This window comes from Apodemus sylvaticus, chromosome 6 (assembly GCF_947179515.1).
Source record: "Apodemus sylvaticus chromosome 6, mApoSyl1.1, whole genome shotgun sequence".
NCBI lineage: Eukaryota > Metazoa > Chordata > Mammalia > Rodentia > Muridae > Apodemus > Apodemus sylvaticus.
In genome coordinates, this window is record NC_067477.1 from 7091957 (window position 1) to 7102944 (window position 10988).

Sequence of the window (10988 nt, forward strand, 5' to 3'; positions counted from 1 at the left end):
TATATAACCACACCTTTTCAACTAGCTAAATAATATTAAAGAACTACAAATGAGATTCTCACACAATATCTGTTTCTCTGAGACAATTAAGTTATCACCAAAATGCAACCATTTTATTAAAAGTGATATAAGTTGATTATTTCATATAGATGAATGACATAGGTTATATTATTTATATACTATGTGTTCTTTATTAAATAATTTGCTGGAAGACATTTAGTTTGCTTCCATAATTTAGTTCTTGTAGAATATTATGCATAAATAAACATTTGTGTGCACACATTTCTGAACCATTTGAACTTCTTTTAGGCATTCTTGTAATGTTTTAAGAGAAAACTTGCTAGAAAATCTATTATTTTCATATATATGAAAGAAGATTGAGGCGCTGGCCTGGTGCTCTTAACTGCTGAGCCATATCTCTCCAGAGGCAAATTTCATGTGTGAAGTCAGTGAGTGATATTTCAGTTTGAATGTCTGAACTCACTGTCTTTCAGGTCCACATTTGCTCTTGCTCAGGCAACTTACTGAACCAAACCCTAGGCTTTTTGGAAATGCTAATGGGGTTGCTAACACACCCTAACACAAAGAAGAAGAGTACACTTACTCCCACCCAGCCTTGCCCTGCCAGCTAAGGGATTTGTGAGGCAAAATCTACACAATATTTGCATGATTTGGAATTTCTATGTTATGTTTAATGTTTAATATAATAAAGCTTATAGAGGGCTGGAGAGGTGGCTCAGAAGTTAAGAGCACTGACTGCTCTTCCAGAGGTCCTGAGCTCAATTCCCAGCAAACACATGGTGACTTGCAACCGCCTGTCATGGGATCCAATGCACTCTTCTGGTGTGTGTCTGAAGTCAGCTGCAGGGTACTCATATAAAGATAAATAAATAAATAAATAAATAAATAAATAAATAAATATGTGCTTTAAAAAAGAAAGAAGATTGAAATTCTCATAACTTAGTATATTTTGAAATTTCTATTAACTATTGTTCTACCATTACCTGAAAAATCAACTTTTTTCACTAAGAGGATAAAACATCTCAGTTTGTCATTATATTTTTAAATTCAGAGATTAGGCTTTGATATTACATCCATAGGGTTTGCATAGATCTCAGGAAAGGATCCTGTCTCAATCAGGATTAGGATTTGGTCCTAGTCATCCTGCTACCTGACAGAGGTGTCCACTGCCTCCTTTATCTCCAGCTGGACTAAATCCTTATATGAGAATGAGCCTCACTCATGAATATGCAAATTATGTGAGTCTATGGTGTTAAATACAGAAATAACCACACCAAAAGCACCATATGATCACTGTCTTATCAATAATCATTGAGCACACATTTTCACCATGAAACAGAGCTGGGTCATAGTCTTACTGGCAGTAGCAGTTACAGGTAAGTGCCCCCCAAGTCCTATATTTTAAAAAGGGATATTAATTCAAGATGCACTGACATTCAGTCTGCTGTTCTCTCCACTGGTGTCCACCCCCAGGTCCAGTTGCAGCAGTCTGGAGCTGAGGTGTTGATTTCTGGGGCTTCAGTGAAGGTGTCTTGTAGGGCTTCTGGCTATACCTTCACCAGCTACTATGTGGACTGGGTGAAGCAGAGAATGGGACACAACCTGGAGTGGATTGGAAGAATTCATCCTGGTATTGGTGCTACAGACTATGCTCAGCTATGCTCAGAAGTTCAAGGGCAAGGCCACACTGACTGCAGACAAATCCTCCAGCACAGCCTACATGCAGCTCAGCAGTCTGAAATCTGAGGACTCCGCAGTCTATTACTGTGTGAGACACAGTGTTGTGACCACATCCTGGAGGTGTAAGAAACCCTGGAGGAGCAGAGTGTTCTCTATGAATGAGATGACAGAGGAGACTAGTTTGAAGACTTGCTCAAAAGAAGCAAGACCTTGGTCTATCACTCTACTGTCTTATATGGTCTTTGTACACTTTTCAAAATGCTATTTGAGAAAGAAGGGATATTGATTCAGGATACTCCTGTCTACAACATTTATCAGTCATCCCTTCTATTAATATGTTTCTTTAATAAAGTGAAAATTGATACTGTGTCAATGCATTATGATATAAATATCTTTTAAACCTAGGAATTTGCAACTGTTACTTGAGTGTCTGTGAGAAAAACATAATTTGAATTTGGACATTAAATCCAAATCAACAATACTAGAGCAAACAAAATCCCCTTTCATAGTCCAATTTGATTTACTTAAAGCAAAAAAAAAAAAAAGCAGTATGTTGAAAAGGATCTCCATAGGTCTGTGGGGAGCCATTTACCTCTTCTTTTAAATCTAATTTTATATCTATAGTTACCAATATATCTGGTCATTAATTGCCATCAATAGTAGTAATTCAATATCTTATTGTTTAGTATTAGAGATAGAGCTCCATAACATGCTCTTGGATTCCTCATGGTGTAGATTCTGCCAGCCCTGCCTGCTCATTGTCTTGTTTCCTGAAATTGGATTATGTTTTTCACCAGTTTTAGATAGACATCGATTATATCACTGAAAATGAGTCTTATGTTTTCCAGATACTTTAGGAGAAGGCATTTTTACATTGAAGCTGAATAGTAAGGGTTTTTATGTTGCATTGTTTCAATAAATGGTCTTTTCTGCTACATTTGAAACACATAGGATGTATAAGATTATGGGCAGAATCCAAACTTCATGCTCCTCTGTGACATTTGGCATGCTTTTATGAAATCATCAATACTATACAAAAGTTTAGCAATTTCAGAATCAAGTTTTTCAGATAAAATTTGCATTTTGTAAGCTGATAATGATGGTAGCAGTAACTTTTATATTGTCTGTCTTTTTATACCTTAGTGTAGTTATTCAAGAAAGGCACAAATTTTTTTGTAGATTTTTGTCTGATAGGGAGAAAAAAGCCTGTGAGGTTATTAATATCAGGAACTGTATTTCAAGTGAGACTAGCACCTTGGCTGCCTTGACTATTAACCACTTGAGGACTGATGAACTGTTGAGCCACTGCTTAGAATTTTCTTTGACAGAAAATCTGATTATAAGTGATTTTTTTCATGGAGTTAGCATTAAATCTTTTATTTTAACTCATCCTATGTAGCACAATTAATCACATGTTATGTGTTCTTTTTCTCAAGATCATGGATGAGGTTCATGTTCAGGACATAATGGATATTTCTTAGTGACAGTCAATAGTTGATGGCTTTATCTTAATAAAACCTAGTCTTCAATTCATATAAATAAGTTTTTTTTTTAGTTATGCCAGTACAGTGTCAGAATCTGTCCACATTGACAGTATTTTGAGAGCTAACAAGAGAAGTTAGATACATGGCATGCTCCATAAAAAGCCCTGCTATTTCCTTGTGATGAAAGTTAAAGTAGAATCAAACTTGACTACACATAGGAACAAGAAACAAGGAAATAAAAAAGTTACCATTTGAGACAAGTTTCCTGCTCATAGGACCTGGAACTGCCCACAGTTACATCTAATGTGTTACCTGGAAGGAAATCTGGGGATGAAATAGAATGGGCCTGCAGGAGAGAATAAGGAGCCAAGAGAAAAGGTTTTCTCTTTAAGGCTCAAATTTTAGTGAGGGTCTCCAAATACAAAGGTGGAGGGAAAACTCTTCCCCCAAATTCCAGGGTGTGTTCATGGGAACTGGTCTGACTGTTCACTGGGCTTTGGCTCTACTGCTCAGGCAGCTGTGCAGGTCACCTGCTTGATTCAAGAATTTGCAGATCTGGAAGAAGGAGGAACTTCACCTTGGTCTGAATGTTCCACCCTAGGTGGAGGACACAGGAATTCCCACTCACAGGCTGGGAGAGGAACTTCTCCTTGGTTAATGTCAAGTTCCTTCCAGGTGGGGCATATCACCCCAATAAGGCTTTTTACAAGGAACCCTGCTTCTGAGATCCACCTACTGGTTCTATTGACAAGAGAAACCCTAATCTCCCTTTTATTTGAAGATTTTCTATCACTGAAGCAGATGAGGAAGGAGCTTCAGTGACAGAAAACCCCAGGTTTCTGTTGCTTTCTGAGACATGGATGGCCAAAATTCAAATCCTCAACAAGTCATCTTTCAGAATCTCTCTCATGTATTCAAGTAAACTTTCTGCTTTACTAAAAAAAATTAAATGTTCCTAATACAGGGTGCTGAAATGGGTAGATTTAGTTCATTAGTGATTTTCACACAAGATTCCTAAATGCATTTGTTTGGACATATTAGTGACAAATTCAGTTTCAGTAGTAATGGTTCATATCACATTAAAAAAATAAATCAAATCACCACCCTAATGTCATTTAACCAAGAGCAAGCATAGATTTGAATTCTCTACTTCATTCTCCCTGGGTCTTCTGTTGTCCCTGTCTGCTTGTAATATGAAACAGTATTTCTTTCTCTTTCTCTTTCTCTTTCTCTTTCTCTTTCTCTTTCTCTTTCTCTTTCTCTTTCTCTTTCTCTTTCTCTTTCTCTTTCTCTTTCTCTTTCTCTTTCTTTCTCTTTCTCTTTCTCCTTCTCCTCCTTCTCCTTCTCCTTTTCTTTCTCTTTCTCTTTCTTTCTCTTTCTCTTTCTCTTTCTCTATGTCTCTCTCTGTATCTCTCTCTCTCTTCCTCTTCTTCTTTCTCGCATTCTCTGTCCCTGCCTCTGTCTCTGCCTCTATCTGTCTTCCTGGCTGTGTGACTTACTGACTAATTCTATATGGCTCTCTCTGTGAGTGTGTCTCTCTGTCTCACTCTCTCACTCTGTGAGTGTGCGTGCATGTGCATACATGTGTGAATGTGTGCTTGTGTGTATCTTAACAAAGGTGTTAACTCTATATGCATTGGATAGTGCAGAAATCATTCCCTGGGAATGGAATTATGGGTATTTTATAGAAATCTTTAACAGGTGATCTCTTGGGAATGATTAAGAGTGACTCAAATAATAAAAAGTACTTGAAATGTTGCTTATGAATAATTTAAAAGACACCAAGTATTGTTTTTATTGCAGAATGAATCATGGCAGCTCATTTCAATGCAGGACTAGGTATATCCTCTTCTAGTGAGAAAAGTAATCTCAGCCCAGTACGGGGAACAGGATCCACAGATGGGAAACAGAGTTAGAGAAAAGCTCCAGTACAGTTGTTGGGATGAACCTGAAGACCAAGTTGCTCATCTGCTACATATGTGTTGGAAGTATAGGTCCAGCCCATGCTCACACTTTCACTGGTGGTTCAGTCTCTGGAAGCCTCCCCCCCCCCCCCCCGATGTGCCCAAGGTAGTTGGCTCTATTGGTCTTCCTGTGGAGTTCCTATTCCTTCTGGGATCCTCAGTCCTTGCCCCCAATCTTGCACAAAACTTCCTGAGCTCCATCTAATATTGGGCTTTGGGCTTCTGCATCTGTTTCCATAAGATGTTGGGTGTATCATCTTAGAGGACCGTTTTGCAAGGCTTCTGTCTGCAAATATAACAGAATATCTTTAATAGTGCCAGGGATTTGTTCTTTCCCATGGGATAGATCTCAATTAATACCAGTCATTGGTTGTCTATTCTCTCTCAGTTTCTGCAACATCTTTGCCTCTGCCTTTCTTGCCTCTTAAATTCTTGCCAAAACAATTCTACATGCAAGGGATCTCCACATGACAATATTTATTGCTTAAACATAGCAAATAATTTGGATAAAGACCGTCTATATAAAGAAAATCTAAAATATATCAAAAAATGTAGGGTCGCCGAGGCCACGACATCTGTGTTCACTGGGGTACATCTTTGGAGTCAGTTGGCCACATCTTTGGAGTCAGTTGGCCACCTCAGCCTCAGCCTCGGTGCACAGGGGCAGCTGGGCAGCGCTGTGCAGCTTTGGTTGTGGCCGGGCAGAGAACCACGGCCGCAGCCAGGGATGGAAGAATTTAATGACATTTGAAAGCTTTACATCATTAGTCATTAGGGAAATGCAAATCAAAACAACCCTGAGATTTCACCTCACACTAGTCAGAATGGCTAAGGTTAAAAACTCAGGAGACAGCAAGTGTTGGAGAGGATCTGGAGAAAGAGGAACACTCCTTCACTGCTGGTGGGATTGTAAGATGGTACAACCACTATGAAAATCAGTCTGACGGTTCCTAAGAAAACTGGGCATGACAATTCTGGAGGACCTTGCTATACCTCTCCTGGGCATATACCCAGAGGATTCCCCCGCATGCAATAAGGACACATGCTCCATTATGTTCATAGCAGCCTTATTTGTAATAGTTTGAAGCTGGAAAAAAACCCAGATATCACTCAATGGATGGATAACAGAAAATGTGGTATATATACACAATGGAGTACTATTCAGCAATTAAAACCAATGAATTCATGAAATTTTTAGGCAAATGGATGGAACTGGAAAATATCATCCTAAGCGAGGTAACACAATCACAAAAGAATACACATGGAATGCAATCATTGATAAGTGGATATTAATTAGCCCTGAAAGTCTGAATACTGAAGATACAATTAGCATATCAAATGATTCCCGTGAAGAAGGAAGAAAAGGGACCTAATCCTGGAAAGGCTTGATCCAGTATTGTAGGGGAGTACCTGGAGAGAGAAAAGGGAGGGGGAAAGATAGGAGAATGGATGGAGAGAAGAGGACTTATGGGGCATATGGGGGGAGGGGAACTGGGAAAGGGGAAAGCTTTTAGAATGTAAACAAAAAATGTAGAAAATAAAAAAAAAAGAAAGCTTTACATACATGGCTCCCAACATTTACCCATGTGCATCTATTCTAAACCAAGTCAAGTTGTACTCTATGAATGTCCAGAAAGGAGGGCAGGGTTCACAAACTCCAAGAGTTGACAAAGTCCCTTCACTTGCACAAACAGCAGAAAATATAGGTGCAGAAATCAAAGCTCCACTTATGCAAGATCCTCTCTAAGTAAAAGTCAAAGCAGTCCTTAAGAAAAGGGAGTATGGATCAAAGTACACAAAGAATAACTTCATCACTGGAGTAAGAGCAATGAACGAGCTCTGGGTCAAGTCCAGTGATTTAGAACAACTACAAAAAATCAGGCAGTTAAGCCCCCATGATGACACTGACTCCTTTACTGTGTTCCTGAGATCAGATGTGGAAGCAAATGCTTGGGAAGTTTGGGGAAGCCTAGAAGCTCTTGCCAGAGAGAAAAGAAATTGCGTAAAGAAGCAGAAATAGAATACAGAGAACGGCTGTTTAGAAACCAAAGAATATTAAGAGAATATTGTGATATCTTGGGAAACACAAACCACGCTCCAGAGCAGTATCAGTGTTCCTTAAGTGACCATGAAAAGTGGTGATGGTTGCTATTTGCATTAATGGCTTAAACTGCTTCTTTAAATTTCTTGTCTGGATTTATTCAGGTTCAGCAAGTATGTTCTCAGAAGCTATCACTCATTATCTGACACTTGTAACCAGGGTTTGCTAGCACTGGGCATCAGCAAATCTATACAGACACCAGATCCTTCTCATCTGTATGGCTTTTCTTTCTTTTCCTTTCTTTTCTTTTCTTTTCTTTTCTTTTCTTTTCTTTTCTTTTCTTTTCTTTTTTTTTAGCTTCTAAGCTGCAATATTTTATTGTTAAAAAGTATCAGCCTTCCATCAAATAAGTTTTTTCTTTTTCTTATTGTTCAATGTATTTTTTATTTACATTTCAAAATGATTTCCCGTTTTCTGGCATCCCCACTCCCCGAAAGTCACATAAGCCCCCTTCCCTCCCCCTGTTTTCCCACCCACCCCTTCCCACTTCCCTGTTCTGGTTTTGCCCTATACTGCTACACTGAGTCTTTCCAGAATGAGGGGCCACTCCACCATTCTTCTTCTACCTCATTTGATGTGTGGATTATATTTTGGGTATTCCAGTTTTCTAGGCTAATATCCACTTTATAGTGAGTGCATACCATGATTGATCTTTTGAGACTGGGTTACTTCACTTAGTATGATATTCTCTAGCTCCATCCAGTTGCCTAAGAATTTCATGAATTCATTGTTTCTAATGGCTGAATAGTACTCCATTGTATATATGTACCACATTTTTTGCATCCATTTTTCTGTTGAGGGATACCTGGGTTTGTTCCAGCTTCTGGCTATTATAAATAGGGCTGCTATGAACATAGTGGAGCACGTATCCTTATTACCTGCTGGGGAATCCTCTGGGTATATGCCCAGGAGTGGTATAGCAGGATCTTCTAGAAGTGACATGCCCATTTTTCTGAGGAACAGCCAGACTGATTTCCAGAGTGGTTGTACCAATTTGCAACCCCACCAACAGTGGAGGAGTGTTCCTCTTTCTTCACATCCTCACCAACACCTGCTGTCTCCTGAATTTTTAATCTTAGCCATTCTGACTGGAGTAAGGTGAAATCTCAGGGTTGTTTTGATTTGCATTTCCCTAATGACTAATAAAGTTGAGCATTTTTTAAGATGCTTCTCAGCCATTTGAAGTTCTTCCAGTGAAAATTCTTTGTTTAGCTCTGTACCCCATTTTTAATAGGGTTATTTGGTTTTCTGGGGACTAACTTCTTTATTTCTTTGTATATATTGGATATTGGGCTCTAACTGATGTAGGGTTGGTGAAGATCTTTTCCCAATTTGTTGGTTGCTGATTTGTCCTTTTGATGGTGTCCTTTGCCTTACATAAACTTTGTAATTTTATGAGGTCCCATTTGTCAATTCTTGATCTTAGTGCATACGCTATTGGTGTTCTGTTCAGGAACTTTCCCCCTGTACTGATGTCCTCCAGGGTCTTCCCCAATTTCTTTTCTATTAACTTTAGAGTGTCTGGCTTTATGTGGAGGTCCTTGATCCATTTGGAGTTGAGCTTAGTACAAGGAGACAGGGATGGATCAATTCTCATTCTTCTGCATGCTGACCTCCAGTTGAACCAGCACCATTTGTTGAAAAGGCTATCTTTTTTACATTGGATGTTTTCAGCCCCTTTGTTGAGGAACAAGTGGCCATAGGTGTGTGGGTTCATTTCTGGATCTTCAGTCCTGTTCCATTGATCCGCCTGCCTGTCACTGTACCAATACCATGCAGTTTTTAACACTATTTCTCTGTAGTATTGCTTGAAGTCAGGGATACTGATTCCCCCAGAATTTCTTTTGTTGTTGAGATTGAGGTACTAGCTAGAGCAACATAAGGAGGTTAAAGGGATACAAATTAGAAAGGCAGAAGTCAAACTATCATTATTTGCAGATGATATGATAGTCTACCTAAGTCACCCAAAAAACTCCACTAGAGAACTCCTAGAACAGCTGATAAACAACTTCAGCAAAGTGGCAGGTTATAAAATCAACTCAAGCAAGTCAGTAGCCTTCCTATACTCAAAGGATAATCAGACTGAGCAAGAAATTAGGGAAATGACACCCTTCACAATACCCACAAACAGTATAAAGTACCTTGGGGTGATTCTCACCAAACACGTGAAAGATCTGTATGACAAGAACTTCAAGATTCTGAAGAAGGAAATGGAAGAAGACCTCAAAAAATGGAAAAATCTCCCATGTTCCTGGATCGACAGGATTAATATAGTTAAAATGGCCATTTTGCCAAAAGCAATATACAGATTCAATGCAATACCCATCAAAATCCCAACTCAATCCTTCTAAGAGTTAGAAAGTGTAATTCTCAAATTCATCTGGAATAACAAAAAACTCGTATGTCTTTTCTAATATGCGCTATATTTCTTCATTGATTAGTGGTGTTGGTATTTTCATGATGGGCGGCAGGACTCTCTTGGTATCATGGAATCATGGGATTACTTCATGCTCAACCAATGGAATCCTTTCTCTGGGCATATTGTATTTTAGCAGGCTAGTTGGTGTCTGAAGGAGCAACACTTCTCGTTGCCATAAATGAACTTTGCAGGAGCACCCAGGCCAAGGGAATGTCATTTTATAAGTATGTCATAGAAAGTCGTGATCGAGTACAAATGTTATTCTATTGGAGGAGACTGCGTCTGTCTTAGGAGTGATTATAGCGGCTACCTGCATGGGCCTTAGCTCAATAACAGGAAATCCATTGTATGGCAGCCTGGGCTCCTTGGGTATGGGCACCTTACTCAGTGTGGTCTCGGCAATCCTCATCTACACTAACACAGAAGCACTCCTGGGACAGTCCATCCAGCCAGAGCAAGTACAGAGGCTGACTGAACTCCTGGAAAATGACCCATCAGTAAGGGCATTCCATGATATTAAAGTCATGGATCTGGAACTAGGGAAAGTCAGATTTAAGGCAGAAGTTGATTTTGATGGACAAGTTGTTACAAGATCATATTTGGAAAAGCAAGATTTTGACCAAATGATGCAAGAAATTCAAGAGGTGAAAACTCCTGAACAGTTAGAAGCCTTTATGCTTAAACATGGAGAAAATATTATTGACACTCTAGGAGCTGAAGTAGACAGGCTTGAGAAAGAGTTGAAGAAACAAAGTCCTGACCTTTGACACATAGATCTTGAGATCCTATAGATAGGATGAGTCACTTGGGACGTGGAGATGTCTTCCTCCCCACTGGAGGGTCAGTGACTGCAGAAGCTGAGTCTTCCCGGACAGATGGGATGTGTTCTCCACATGCTGAGCAGCTCAATGTGCTGTAGGACTCAGACTATCCTCTAATCACAGAAGTAGGGACATCGGCTTAGGTCACCCACAGTGTCTCCTTTCAGCCAGTCTGTGTTAAACCATGGAATCATGTTTTGCTTCTAAACATGGTACGACATTTCCCTATGGACTTGAAGCATAGGTCACAAGTGAAACATTTGGTCCACCAAAGTTCTAATCTCAAGTCTTCTGGCTAAACCTCACTGTGTGGCATTTAAACTGTGTTTTGAGGGCTGTTTTTCCTGCCCAGTCAGGAAAATATTTCTGTATACTTTGTGGTTTTGACAGGAACACTGAGAGGTACACTCTCCTAAAGTCATTATCCAGAAGCATAAGTTCATTCCCAAGAACCACACTTACTGAAGACAGTTCCTCAGCTTTCAGATCATAGTTTTT

General features: G+C 39.4%; 1 pseudogene; it reads left to right on the forward strand.

Moving 5' to 3' along the window:
- The first annotated feature begins 1351 nt into the window (after positions 1-1351).
- LOC127687781 (zinc transporter 9-like) lies at positions 1352-10533 on the forward strand (annotated as a pseudogene).
- The last annotated feature ends 455 nt before the right edge of the window (positions 10534-10988 follow it).